This window comes from Rattus norvegicus, chromosome 15, assembly GCF_036323735.1.
Source record: "Rattus norvegicus strain BN/NHsdMcwi chromosome 15, GRCr8, whole genome shotgun sequence".
NCBI lineage: Eukaryota > Metazoa > Chordata > Mammalia > Rodentia > Muridae > Rattus > Rattus norvegicus.
Genome location: NC_086033.1, coordinates 9,286,649 through 9,301,140, shown reverse-complemented (window position 1 = coordinate 9,301,140; position 14,492 = coordinate 9,286,649).

Sequence of the window (14,492 nt, the reverse complement as noted above, 5' to 3'; positions counted from 1 at the left end):
ACCCCCTAGGGAGAAATTCAGAACTGGCTGTGGCTCGGGAGTGTCCTCTGTTGGTCTTTCCTGGCCCCTCCGGTGTAGGCTTTCGAGCCTAGACCTTGGAAGCTAGTGCCTGGCTCGGTGACTAAGAGTCCTCAGTGCAGCCCACTGACTTCTGTATTTCCTGCAGGAAGAGCTTCCTGAATGTTCTGAAGATGAAAGTGAATCCAGAACTTCTGAAATGGCTCAGGAATCTTGCTCTTTTGTTGTTGTTGTTTTGTTTTTCCCTTTCCCATTCAAGCCTCTTCATCAAGCTATAAAGGAAATGTGCTTTTCCCACAGTATGTCACTTTGAAAAATCACAGCTCTTGGAGAAGGGCCGCATCTTCACTTCCTGTTTAAAACTTTCTCTGGAGGGAGGAGAAGAGCCAGTACCCTAGAGGAAAGGCTTCTCTCTGATTGATTTTCAGGATGTCTGGAAAAGGAGAGAATGAGAAGTGGAAACTGGATCTTTCTCTTCCTTTCGGGTGCACATGGGGTAGTCTCTCTGCCACAGCCTCTTGAAGCCAGAGCAGATAGGACCAACTAGGAATGGACCCCCTGACGTGTCTGGCATCATCATGGAATAATTCTGCCTTCTTAAGCAACTGTCCCAAGAGATATCATGGCCCTGTCACAGAGGCTTAGGAAGGTGTCCAGGGAGGCAACTATAATGAACGAAGGTCCTGAATACAGTGTAATCTGTTCACAACGATTACATCACTCCATAGTAACTCCTATTTTCCTCTTTTCAGTGAACCTGATCTGTTCTAAAGGGCCACACACCTGAAAATCACAACTCGAGAATTGGCCATCAGATTTAATACTCATTTTTTTATGGTATACTACTCTGGTAACTTTCTATAGATATATTACCTGTATTCAGTTTTCCCCATTATCTTTAGGACAATGTATTGCCTACGCTCACTAGGGAATCTTTTGTCTTATGGAACTTCATAGACATAAATAGAATATTTTATCATTAACTGATAATGAAGTGTTTGCAATTTACTCTAGAAACACATACTTTATTAAAATTATGATATCAGATTTAGCTTCTTAAATCATTTAAGGAGTTAATGTAACAGTAATAGCAATTCCTAACAAAGTATCAAAACTGAGACACCATCAGCTCATTTCTCTCACACAGAGAAGCCAAATTTGTTTAAGTGGTCTAGCAAATAAAATACAGTATTAAGAGAACAGTATGAAATTAACCAATGTCATCCAAAGATTTGGTGAGAGGAAGGTATCTGTTTGGGTTCAGACCCTGGGACAATGAGGTGAGGTGCATATTTTATAACCAAAGCAGACCTGGTCTCCAAATTTTCCCAGCTACCCTGCCCCCTCCCCCAAAGGCTCTTGGCTAAATAACCCATACATTTTGGTTTCTCCCTTTCCTCCTCCTCCTCCTCCTCCTCCTCCTCCTCCTCCTCCTCCTCCTCCTCCTCCTCCTCTCCCTCCTCCTCCTCTTCCTCCTCCTCCTCTTCCTCCTCCTCTTCCTCCTCCTCCTCCTCCTCCTTTTCTTCTCTTTGTGCATGTTTTCTCTCTATCTCTTCCGTCTCCCCTCTCTCCTTCCCCAGGGCAACTTCCCTGGCCTCCTTTCTTGGGGCCAGTGAACTCATCTGCCCAAGAGCAGCTTCTCAATAAACCTGAGTTTATGTATTTTTATCTGGCTTGAATTGTCTTATTTCACCAGTGGAGAAATACCTTATCAGTGTGATTAATCACACCCACAGCTGTGGGGAAAGGCTTTGACAGAAACCATTGTCTAGCAGGAGTGGGAGTGCGTGCTTGTAATCCCAGCACTTGGGAGGCTGAGGTGGGAGGGTTGTGAATTAGAGGCAAACTGGGTTTCACAGAGAGTTCCTATCTCAAACCAACCAAAAAACAAACATACTGTTTTTGTTCTCTTTGTCTTTTTTTTTCTCTTCTCTCCCATCTGTGTACCCCAGAGGTCACTCTAGTGATGTTCCTCAGGAGCTATACACCTTGTTTTCTCAGAGTGAGAACTGGGACCTGGGGTTTGCTCAGTAGGCTGGCTAGTAGACTGGCTGCTTGGTGAGCCCTGGAATCCTCCTGTCTCTTATTCTCCAGCCCTAAGCATAACAATCAATGTACCACATCCCTGTCTTATTTCACATAGGTTCTGAGGTCCTTCATGCTTGCTAAGCAAACACTTTACCAGCTGCGTGCCTCTTAAGTATTGCTACCTCCCATTTAGTTTCTTAAAACTTAAAACAAACAAACAAAAACAAACAAACAAACAAACAAACAAACAAAGGGGCTAAAGTTAGATGTGGTGGTTTGGACGGAAATGGCTCCCATAGGGCCATAGGGCATTATAGGAAGTGTGGCCTTGTTGGAGAAGGTATAGCCTTGTTGGAGGAAGTGTGTCCCTGGGGGCAGGTTTTGAGGTTTCAAGCCTGGCCCAGTGTTACTCTTCCTTCCGGCTGCCTCTGAAGATCTCTCAGCTTCGTCTCCAGCACCATGTCTGCCTACATGTCACAACTAAACTTCCTGTCATAACTGAACATTTGGACTGTAAGCCAGCCCTCAATGGAATGTCCTTCTTTATAAGTAATGGTGCCTCATCACAGGAATAGAGGGCCCAGCCAAGACATCATGATAGAAAACTATGTCTTAGCAAATGTTTCACAAACTTTATTTCAGACAGTTCATACCGGAGCTAGAAGTTCACTCCTGAGACACCCCGGTCACTTGCACCTGTATGAGGTAACATTCTTGTGGAACTTTTATCCAATGAAGTTAGATTTGAAAAAGAAGCAGCAAAGTGATAGGAATTTGGTTATTGAGCTTAAACAATGAAGCACATGATATGATAATCATTAAGAAGAACATAAAGAACTATAGTTTTTTTTCCTTAAATCAATTGAAAAAACAAAATGGGTAAAGTTTCATAATGACTCAAATCTTAGCATGGAAAAATAATAAAAAAAAATCCATAAAATGTATCTAAGTTCTGTGAAAGGACAACCGGATTAAAAAATGCATCACTAGATTACAGTCTTTTAATCAAAAGACTCAAAATGAGGATGTTGGTCAGGCAGTCTCAGATTAATTTATGAACTTGGTGTCATCATTTTGAAACATTATTGATAACTGTTTTAGGATTTTATTGCTGTGAAGAGACACCAGGGCCACAGCAACACTCAGAAAGGCAAATACTTAATTAGGGCTGGCTCACAGCTTCAGAGGTTTGGTCCGTTCTCATACTAGTGGGAAACATTGCAGTGCCTAGGTAGACATGATGCTAGAGAAGGAGCAGAGAGGTCTACACCTTGATCAGTAGGCAGCAGAAGGTTACTGTATGTAGCTTGAGCCCAGAAGACCCCAAATCCCACCTCCTCAGTAACACACTTCCTCCAACAAGGCCACATCTCCTAATAGAGCCAATCCCTACGGGCCAAGCATTCAAACACATGCATCTATGAGGACCATTTCTATTCAAACCACCACAGTAGCTCTGGGGTGGATAACTGATACATTTGTAAAAATTTTAGATGATGGAACACAGTATCAAAGATGTTTTTGAAAGAATGGCGTAGGTAAGTGTCAATATACATGAAAAAGTATATAAGTTTATATTTATATACAGTATACATGAAAAGGTATACAAGCAACAGTATCCTGGCAAAATTATAGGTGAATAATGAATTGGATAAACTATGAAGATTGGAACAGATTCAAATCAGATAAGAATGTAACATAGCAGTCTATGACTGTTGTAGACTGCTGTCCCTTGAACATAACATCACTCTCATCAGTGCACCTGTGACTATCTGCAAGGGTCCCTCAATGTCAAGCATGTAGATGTTCCCTCATAGAAGGGGCTGTGGGAGGACTGTTGCTGGAGGTTCTAGTCATCCTGTTCTGTGCCTTCATTTTAGCCATGTGTAATCCTGTCCAAGCTACCACAGAGGTGGTCTTAGGAGGTAAACAGTCTGATAAAGGTTAAATGGCGAAGAGCTCTGCCTATGCATCTGTGAGGAAATGGTCGTCTACACTGAGGTGAGAACTTTGTGGGGAGGTTGCTTTGGAGTAATACACTTCTGTAAGTCATCCTTCACCAATGCTCTGTAAGAAAGCCCAATAAATTAATCGGTTTGCCAAACTGGATTTTGGCAGAATCAAACTGTGATCTATCATTGTATTGTATCGGGGATACATAGACATTTGTTCATGTCTCCCTAGGGAAAGTTCATATAAGAGTGAGGTAAGAATGAATGAACCATAGGTAAAGTCTGTACAATCTCCTAGACCAATCAACAAGTCCCTTCTCCTGACTGTCATCTACTTCTGCTTCAGCTTAGTACAGCTCAGTTATCACTTGTAATGTATGCAATGGCTTCTGTGTAAGAAGATATTGCTCAGAGTAAGTGTCAAACTATTTTTAAAATGTGCTTGAAAAACCACAGGAATAGAAAGTGTATAGATAAGTGTGTAGGGATAAAGAAAGGAATCAAATTAAAATCCCGATAAAAACAAAGCCAACGTAAGTTCTAGATAGATGAAAGGTGAAATACAAAATACAGAACTACTAGAGAACTTAGAGAAGGAAGTATTAGCAAATATCAAATGGCCTTGAACCTAAGTATGAGGTTCATCTGAAATTCCAGTACTCAAGAGGCTGAGGCAGCAATTGCAGGATCGTGTTTGACACTAGTCTGGTTACTAAGTGAGTTCTGGGTCAACCTGAGCTATAGTAAGACCCCAAATGAAAAAGGGTTGGGGAGATGACAAAGGACATGGGATGGTTAGCTTTAATTGTTAACTTGATGTAACTTAGAATTGCCTGGGATGACAGTCTCAATAAAAGACTGTTTACGTTGTGTTAGCCTGTAGGGGATCGTGTTAAATGAACTGATGTATTCCAAGTCACTGTGAGCAGTACCATCCCCTAGGTCCCCAACTGTATAAATGTGAGGAAATGAGCTTAGCATAAGCAAACTAACAGGTAAGCAAGCAAGGGAGTGAACATGTGTTTATCCTCTGCTCTTGGCTATGGCTATGTGGAGATGTTTGAAGTTCCTGCCTTGACTTCCATAGTGACTGTAAACTGGAATTGCCAGCTGAAGTAAGCCCCTTTCTCCCTTAAGTTGCTTTCTGTTAGGATATTTTATTATAGCAACAAAAATGAGACTAGAACAGACATAAGCAGTTTCTTTGACCAGCAAGAAATTAGCATGGCCAGTAAGAGTGAAGAAACAGCTGAGCTGGCATTTATGACAAAGCAAACACTAATAATACCATGTCGTCTTTTATCGGTTTGTCAATTATTGGAATTTTAAGCAACAAAGTTACTGTTATGGTTGATACTAGAAAACAGACACTCATTTTCTTACGGGGGGGGGTGGTGGTGGTGTAACTTGGCACAACCATTTTGAAAAGTGATTTGCCAATACAGAGCAAAGGATTTGCATGTACATGTTCTTTAGTTAAGTTATGCCACCTTTTAAGAAATTTAATGTTTTTTATTGATTCCTTGTGAATTTCACATCATGCACCCCAATCCTACTTACCTACTCATCCCTTCGTAGCCACCCTCAACCTTTGCAACCTCCTCCCCAGAAGAAAAAAAAATCACTGTGGAAGCTGTGGTATGTCCCACTGTGTCCCACAGTGTACCCTTTTGCTCACACTCCTTTACTTGCAAATGTTTATTGCAATGAGTCATTGGCCTGGTTCAAGGCCCCTGCCTTTTACTACACTGCTAATACCAGCTCTTAGTCAGGACTGGTCTGGGATATTCTTTGTTGCAGGATCATGGAGACACTGTAGCTTTGGATCTGCAGGACCAGCTCCTTCATTAGCTTTAGCAGTTCATAGATGGGGAGTGCATTTTAGGGCAAACCAACTCAAAGCCCTGGATCTGAGCCTGAGTAGTAGCTGAGCTGGCCAGCCTGCCAGGTCTCTCACCCTCACACCAACAGGGCAAGATCTCAGTACTGCCCTGCCTCTCAGCTTGCAAGGGTCAGAGCTATCTCTCCTGCTCTCCTGGCTGGCTTTGGGGCTGGCCAGCCCACACCCAAGTCAGGAAGGCTAGCTTTATTGAGCTGCTTGGGCGAGGTGCAGGGCCTGTTTTCCCAAGTTTAGCAGCTGATAAGGGACAGGACCAGTTCTCATGACCTTAGGGCCTAGCTCAGCTTCCAGCCATAGGTGGTGGGGGATGAGATGGGGAGAAGGGCATCTGTTCTTAGTCTATGTCACTGTACAGAAGATAAGTTTCAGGGCCAGTTGTTCTGTGCTCCTTCTAGCCTACTCACTCAAGCCCCCATCATCAGGGTCAGCTCTACTGTGTTGCTCAGGCAAGGGGCAGGTTCAGCTCTCCTGAGTGCTACAGCCAGGCACAGGCAAGGCTTCTCAGCTCTCATGACAAGCTCTCCCTCTTGCAGTAGGTGGTGAGGTGGTGAAGGTGGGGAGGATGTCTCTCCCTTGCCTATGCCACCTTATAGCAGACGACTGGCAGGCCAGCTCTTCTGTGCTTATGTCCTTGGGGCCAACTCACTGGCAGCACTTCCACCCCCACCCTCCACTCCTACAACCTGGGCCAGCTCTACTGTGCTTCCTGGGTGAGGTGCCAGCCTGCTCTCCCAAATGGAGCAACTGTTGAGGGGTGAAGCCAGTTCTCTTGTTCTCATATCTTTAGAGCTAGCTTCCCCACAATGCCAGGCAAAGGTAGGGCTAACTCTGCACAGCCCTCTTACATCAACCCAATCCCAGGTGGCAGCTCAGACCTGAGATGTCTCCTGGCTTTCGGTGGTAACAGATCCCCCTCGCTGCAGGACCATGGACCCAGACACGGCCCTCAGTGATAGCACAGGCCAGGGCCTCTCCATGTTCTTAGGTAGCACTGCCAGCTTCCCACATCAGGCTCTTCTTCTACCCTTGAGTCGAATTTTTCTGTTTCTCTTTCTCTTCATCTCTCCACCACTTTCTTGTTCGTCTTAGAGACACCAGGGGCCTCCAGGTGTCACCGCAGACCCTTGGGGACAGGGGTCATCTTGGGCATGGTCTGCCAGTCTGGGCCTGCACAGCACCTGGCTGGGGTCACCTCAGGCTGGCTCTGCCCACCTGAGCCAAGTGTCTCCCAGTTTTATATCATTTTAGTTATGCTACATTTAAGACTAAATGTATCCCTAAAGGAATTAAAGAACAAGTTTTCACTCTTTTTATTTGCTTTATAATTACTTTCCCTAGCATTCTGCCATGATAGCAGAAATCGTGAAAATGTAATTAAGAAATACTGAAGCACAGCAGGAGATTTTTCTGGAAAAGAGAACCTTAAGTAGAAAACTTGATGATCAGGAAGAAATGGGGCTTTGCAAGACTTGACACTGGGCTTAGAACTAAGCGCCCATCACTTCTGATTTATGAAGAGAACAGGTAAAAATTCATGGTTTTCTTGCTACACTATTGCTCTGTCTTCTGGTTTCTACAGTGTTTCCTCTAGGAGACTGATGTTTCCTTACTTTGTTTTTGGAAGGCTTCATGTTATGTGTGCTCATAGGATCCCAGATAGCTAAGACTTGGCACTTAGTGCGGTCATGAGAAGAAGCGGAATGAGGATTCTGTCTTTACTGTTGGCTGTGTGCTGCTCGGGGGTTGACTTGCTCATGTATGTTCAAATCCCTCTGTGAATACATATCTTTGCTGTGATCTTGTCTAGCCAGTGAGAACATGCTTCTTCTGTAGATCTGGACAGAAATTAAACCAGAAAAAGAGTTTCACCCTACATTCAAGTTCTTGGCATTGAGATGTGGCCTCCACTCTCCATATACTCTGTTCCTAAGCCAGCTAGACACAATAGCCCATGATGTCACCATAACTTTATCCGCACTACTCTGAACTCCTTGGGTATCGTGTCAACTGGATGCAATGCTCTCCTTAGGGGAAGAGTGTAAGCATTGGTTACTGGCAGCCCTGGAACCTGTTCTGTGGGGTTCTGAGAACATCTTCCCCAGTAATCTGTGTGAACAGGCAGATGTGGCCAGAGTAAGAACCCTACATTTAAAATCTTTGTTTACTTAATTTTTTGTTTGTGTTTATGTCTGTGGGTTGGATATAGGATCCCCTGAATCTTGAGTTTCAAGCAGCTTTGAGGTAGCCAAGATGGGTGCTGGGAACTGAATTTGGGTCCTTGGGAAGAGCAGCCAGAGTTCCTAACTTCCAAGTCATCTCTCTAGCCTTCAGAACACTAGATTTTTCAGGATCTAAAGATGTGGTTTAAAAAGAGACAATTGCTAAAGATTTAGAGATAACTATCTTTTTAATAAATAAATTCTGTAAATTATTTTGTTACATGAAATAGAGGTTGAATCTTCTATATAGGGTTTCCTTTACTTGGGAGTTGAGTCTCATGTTGATCCCACAACCTTCAGAATAAGTTAAAGTCCTATTATTTTAGTTCTTTTGGAGGCCACAGGGGAAACAAGCTATTTACAGACAATGTAATTTAATAAAATAAAAGCTTTGATAGTTAAATAGCTGTTATTAGATACTCTGTATATTTCAAAGGACAAATAGATAATGTCAGAACATATTTATTACACAAATCTATGCTCATATTTTATTTAGTTAGAGGCATTTATAACCTTAAGGAAAGAAATCACTGGGTTGAAGCATTCATAAACTAACAAACAAATACCCTTGGGCCATGAGTCTACCCACACAAATTGATTTCTAAATAAAGATTCAATTTAGATTTAAAAGTCTTGTGTATACCCAGAGGTATGTATTCCATCTGTAATTTCCTCCCGAGGCTCAGATACCTGTCCTAGTGTTATCAAGTTCTTATTAGTTGCTTCCACATGGGGGAAGCGAAGCTTCAAATCAACAGTCTTGGTAAGAATGTGTGTTGAAGTCACTGCTGTCATCCATCCTGCTTTCTTGCCAAGAGTGAGTCCTGTCCTTGTGAGTCTTTCTACTCTTCTTCTTTCTACTCTTCTAGTTTGTAATCCAGTTCCTGAGTTGTGACACTCTTCAAATAAAGCAGAGAAGCATAGGGATCTTCTTTTTCCTCTAACTATTGCGAAACATCATCATAAGCTCAGATATTTGTTATGTTGAAAGTTTAAAATGTGCAGACATTGTTTTCACTTTTTTTTTCAGCATCGTAGCTCACTCTCCTCTTCGTGGAGAACAGGGAGCATGCAAGGAATGCACCAGGGCTGAGCACCTCAGCTCCTGCCCTCTCCCCTCCTGTCATGTTCTCTTGTTTGGACATCTATCTGTGAGAGCATCTGTCTTGTGGCAAGACCCTGTATGAGGTGCTCATTCCCTTTCCTACCTCTCTGAATTCATTAGAAGGCTGTGCTCGTCTGGGTAAGTAGGCTTCCTGCTTTGACATCTCTGCAACAATTGGACAGTCTTACTTACTCGGAATCAATCATACTTTGCAGTTTTAACATAGCATTGGAAGAACAGCATTGCTAAACTCAACACAAAGCTTTGACTTTGCCCACCTTCCCCTGTCCTAGCTTCCTTAAGAAAGTGACTTGTGTAGGCCATAACTTAGGATTGTGTTTTTGTGGAAGATGGACAGGACTTTATAATTTCGGATATTGGTTGTCTCATAAGTAGTTGGCTTAGGAAATTCCCACCATGGTTTCTTCTGCTGAATCATCTTCTTTCCCATTGCCAAGCGGTTTCCCTTTCTGTCCTTTTCTCTTCAGTCACACCAGCACTGTTCCTGAACCCTATCTGTTCATGGATAATGACAATGTTCTTAGCAGAGAGTGAACTTCAAGACTGACTCTTCCCTTTGGATTTGCCTGTCTGCCTGGAACGGAAACCAGTGCATTGTATCAGTGAGCTCTCTACAAATACTTGAAGAGTAATTGAATAATAAAAGGTATCATCAATTATTAAGCTATTTGAGTTTTGTTTTGCAAGTTAATAGACAGTTTATCAATTGGCAGTCTTTTCTTGTTTACTCCAGTTTGTACTCTTGTTAATGGGCCTGAGGTCAAAGTAGAAAATAAAACAATGTAAATATTTAAAAGCAGCTGTATTCCTTTAATTTGGAGCCAAAGAAACAGTTCATTCATCCATCAGTCAAGATATTTTGAGCATTTACTTCTTCCTAACAAAGATTCTCCACTTGATCAAGTTAAGTAGACTGTCTGCATGCCCCTTTTAGGCTGACTCACCCTTGCCATTTCTGGAGCCTCTGTCCAGGAGCCCAGGCCCATCTTGGAGGCCGGTTAAGTTTTCCTCCAGACTTTGGTCTCTCATCACCCCAGCTTGCCTTCAATAAGAAACCCATTAGGTCAGCCCAGCAGGGATTTCTTTGATGTCCCTTCTCAGTTTTCCATTGTGGCCCTGTCACTTTATTCCTTGGCTATGAGTCTACTGTTAGGCTTGGCTGTATTTGAAGTGAAGCCTGCTTTCTGTCCTGTTTTAACCTCTACCCCAACTGCCATGAATACAGTCTTAGATTTTTAGCCAGGGTTTGTATGTGTTCCTTCACACTACCTGGTATGAAGTGGACAAACCACAAGCTTTTCATGGAGTGCACATTCTAATGTGTGGGGAAATAAACAAGTGTGACACTTAACAAAATTTTCATGAATAAAGAGTTCTTTTAGATTGGTGACTTGAAAAGAGAGCTCCGTTGAGATGCTTGTCAGTCTGAGAGCGAAAAGACAACGATGCTACCTGAGGAGGTGGGGCAGAAAAGAATGTGAAGGGTATGAGGATGGGTGCCATCTTCTGGACATGACCTGGTCCTTACACTGTAGCTATGGTTACCTGCACACGAGGAAGCCAGCAAGATTAGTCAACATTCCAGCAGGCAGCATTGAGGGGGCTTGATAGGTTACAATGGAAAATAAGAGCATGAAGGGAATGTGTTGGGGAGTGTCCGAGGAGAGCGGAAGCAGGGAGTGGATCAGTATAGATATGCACAAAATTGTCAAAGAATAAAGGTTAAAGAAAATAGAAGACTTAGAGCATTGTGGGGTGATGGTAGTATAGAGGGTGCTGAAGCCAGTGGAAGGAGATCCAGAGCTGCGTGGGAGGGAGCAGGGGAGAAAAGCAATAGCGTAGAGAGCAGCCACACAGCCACACTTGCAGCTTTGTAATCTGGGTGTGGTTTGAAGCATATATCATAAAGATTGCTTGCTTAGGCTTAAAACCGTGGCACGCACCTGTACTTCCAACCCTCAAGATGCTGAAGCAGAAGGATTGCAAGCATAAGACCAGTCTGGGCCACTTAGATTAAAAAAACAAAAAACAAACAAACAAACAAAAATACCTAACTTGTTAAATGAAAGAAAAAAAAAAGGTGCAGGCATTATCTGAGTTTTCTACATTGGGCTGCCAGCTACTGTTGATCTGAGATACTGTCAGCCATTTTCTCTTTCTTCCCTCTCCCCGGCTGACTGAAAGTTAGGAATTGCTGCTGGATAATACTGTGTTTGTTGTTTCTTTTAAAGCGTGGAGGCTCCGTTTGAGAAACTCCCAGGAAGTAACCAGCCTTTGTGCTTCATCGCTTTTGATTAATTCTGTCTCTCTGAGACCCCTCACCTCCTGAGGGCCTTTCATCACTGTAACGAAAAGATGGGCTGCCTAATTGTTTTCTTTTTGCTTGGATGAGCCTGATCCTTCCTGATAGCAGAGAAATTGAATGCTTCAAGTCATTCTGACAAAGTTTCCCAACCTGGTTATTAATTAAATTAAGTTCATCAGTCAAGTTTCCTCATAGCCTTCTTCCTTTTCTTTCTTCTTCTTCCTCTTCTCCTCCTCCCCCTCCCCCTCCCCCTCCTCCTCCTCCTCCTCCTCCTCCTCCTCCTCCTCCTCCTCCTCCTCCTCCTCCTCTTCTTCTTCTTCTTCTTCTTCTTCTTCTTCTTCTTCTTCTTCTTCTTCTTCTTCTTCTTCTTCTTCTTCTTCTTCTTCATAGGGTGGGGTTAGGTAATTTTCCATATTGATATTAGTGTATCCAGTAGGTACTCTTGCAGGAGTTCCAGGTTCTTGTGTTCTGGGACAAAGAATTGGACAGAGACACACAGATAGGAGCAGAAGAGAGCATTTACTAGAAAAAGATTGCTTTTAAGGGAAGAGGCAGGTTGGGGGAGGGCAAAGAGAAAGTTCAGAAGTTCAAAGGGCAGATACCGGGCAAAGATGAGGGGATTCATGGCTTAGCTATATAGGGTGGGTTTTCTGGACTAGGTTCTGTTACATGTAATTCTACATACAACTTCATGCATCACATATCTCACTAACTTCTTGAAGACCCAGGATTGTTAGTATTGTAATGAGCCAGGAAGTATTTTGGGACATTCTGGGGTGCCTGTGTGCCCATGCTGTGTTTAATTGGTCAAGGGTCAATGGTTTTAAGCTTCCCTTTTTTGCTAACTTGTTTTTGTCATGTACTAAATTTGTAAGGCTTTGTTTAGGCCTCCCTGACTGATCTCTGTCCTACTCTCCAGCCTTAGTATCTGGGATCTCTAGGGACTCCATATTCTCTCTTAAGTGTAGGTTATGAAAACACATGGACACTATGCTATAGGGGGTTGAGATGTACCACTGTGTTGAGCTGTGGTCTCCATATAGTTCTAAATTATATTAAAACATCCTTTATTTCTATTTTTAAATGATACAGCCATAGAGTATATGTCAAAGCTTATGTAAAGAAATTAAGTTTCTGGTTCCTTAACAGTGCCCTGACAATTCCTTCCAAATAGTTTGTGCCTGTCCTATGTGCCCTTCCCTTCCCTGGCAGGGAATGAGGTTGGAGAAAGGTTAGAGGCAATTATATGAAGGATGTGATAGATGCCAAACTTTTTGGCATCGATTAGGACTGAAAGTACTCTGGGTTATAGGCTTAAATTACGTTTTGTAGTGCTGTTGTTTATTTGTTCTATTTTATTTTATTTTTTGCATGATAATTGTATAACTTAGAATAGCAAGTGAACTGGTCCAGACCAGTCACCTAGTCAGTTAACAGAGCTACTATAGAAACAAACCTGCTTGGTTTGGGGCTAGTTTGATTCTGTTTAAGAATATCTATCATTAGGGCTTGTCTTAATTAGGGTTTTACTGATGTGAACAGACACCATGACCAAGGCAACTCTTACAAAGGAACAACATTTAACTGGGGCTCACTTTATAGGTTCAGAGGTTCAATCCATTTTCTTCAAGGTTGGAGCATGGCATCTTCTAGGCAGGCATGGTCCAGGAGGTGACAGTTCTACATATTGATCCGAAGGCCACCAGAAGACTGATTTCCTAGGATGGGGCAGGCAGCTAGGATGGGAGTCTCAGGAAGCCTTCCCCCGCCCCTGCCCTGTAGAGGGCTGCAATAACATTCGCCACCACTAGATGGCGCTGGCTTCCATTGCGCCCCACGTGGAAGGCAGAGCTAGACAAGATGGCGCTGGCCTCCGCCGCGCCAGCCGATTTCCTTTCAGGAAGTTAACTGTGTGCGCATGTGCAAAAGTGCCTTCGTGCCAGGTCTTTGCCCATTCCGGGGCATGCCTTATGAGATCATGGGTAAGCGACCAATCAGGTGTGGATGCGCCGCGCTAGGGTGTATATAGCCGCGCCATGCGGGCGCGCGGGGGCTTCTCCTTAAGATATTAATAAAGTTTGGTCGCAGCTAGGATTCCTATGTCCCCGCATGTTTTCTTGCTGGCGAGAGGAAGCGCGAGGGACACTGCCCAGTGACACACTTCCTTCAACAGGGCCACAACTACTCCAACAAGGCCACATCTCCTAATAGTGCCACTCCCTGGGCCAAGCATATTTCAACCACAACAGGGCTAGAGAGCAGATTGACTACTTGAGTGTATTTGTTGCTCTTACAAAGAACCTGGATTCAGTTCCCAGAACCCACATGGTGACTCACAACTGATTGTTCATTCAGTTCCAGGGACCTGAACCCTTTTCTGACCTCTTCAGGCACCAGGTATACATGTGTATGTTGCACATACATACATATATGTGTATTCATATACACATAAAATAAATCTGAGAATATTTACTGTATTCAGAATTGATACAAGAGGTCACTTGTTAAAATGGAAATTTGAAAACTATTGACAAATAAAGACATTTATTTTTAAAATAGTTTCACAGGGTCTATAAAGCTCTGATATTTCTTCCTTTTTCAAACCATATGGTTTTATTATGCAGATACCACATGAAGCACATGAACACTATCAGAAACCTAGAGCACGTCCCTGGGAGTCAAACATGGAAATGAAGTCTCAGGGTTTGGTATTTGAAGAACCAACCACAACGCTGAAGCCTCACCTTGGCCTAAGAAGTTGCTTCCACATCTCTTTCCAGTATCTGGAAGACTTAAACCATTCACTTATTCAGATAAAAAGAGAGCTTTCCAATGCCCTGCATTTGTTGAAGTGATAAAAGTAATTTTTTTAGAATGAGGTAACCCAGACACAAAAGAACACATATGGTATGTACTCACTAATAAGTAGATATTAGCCCCAAAG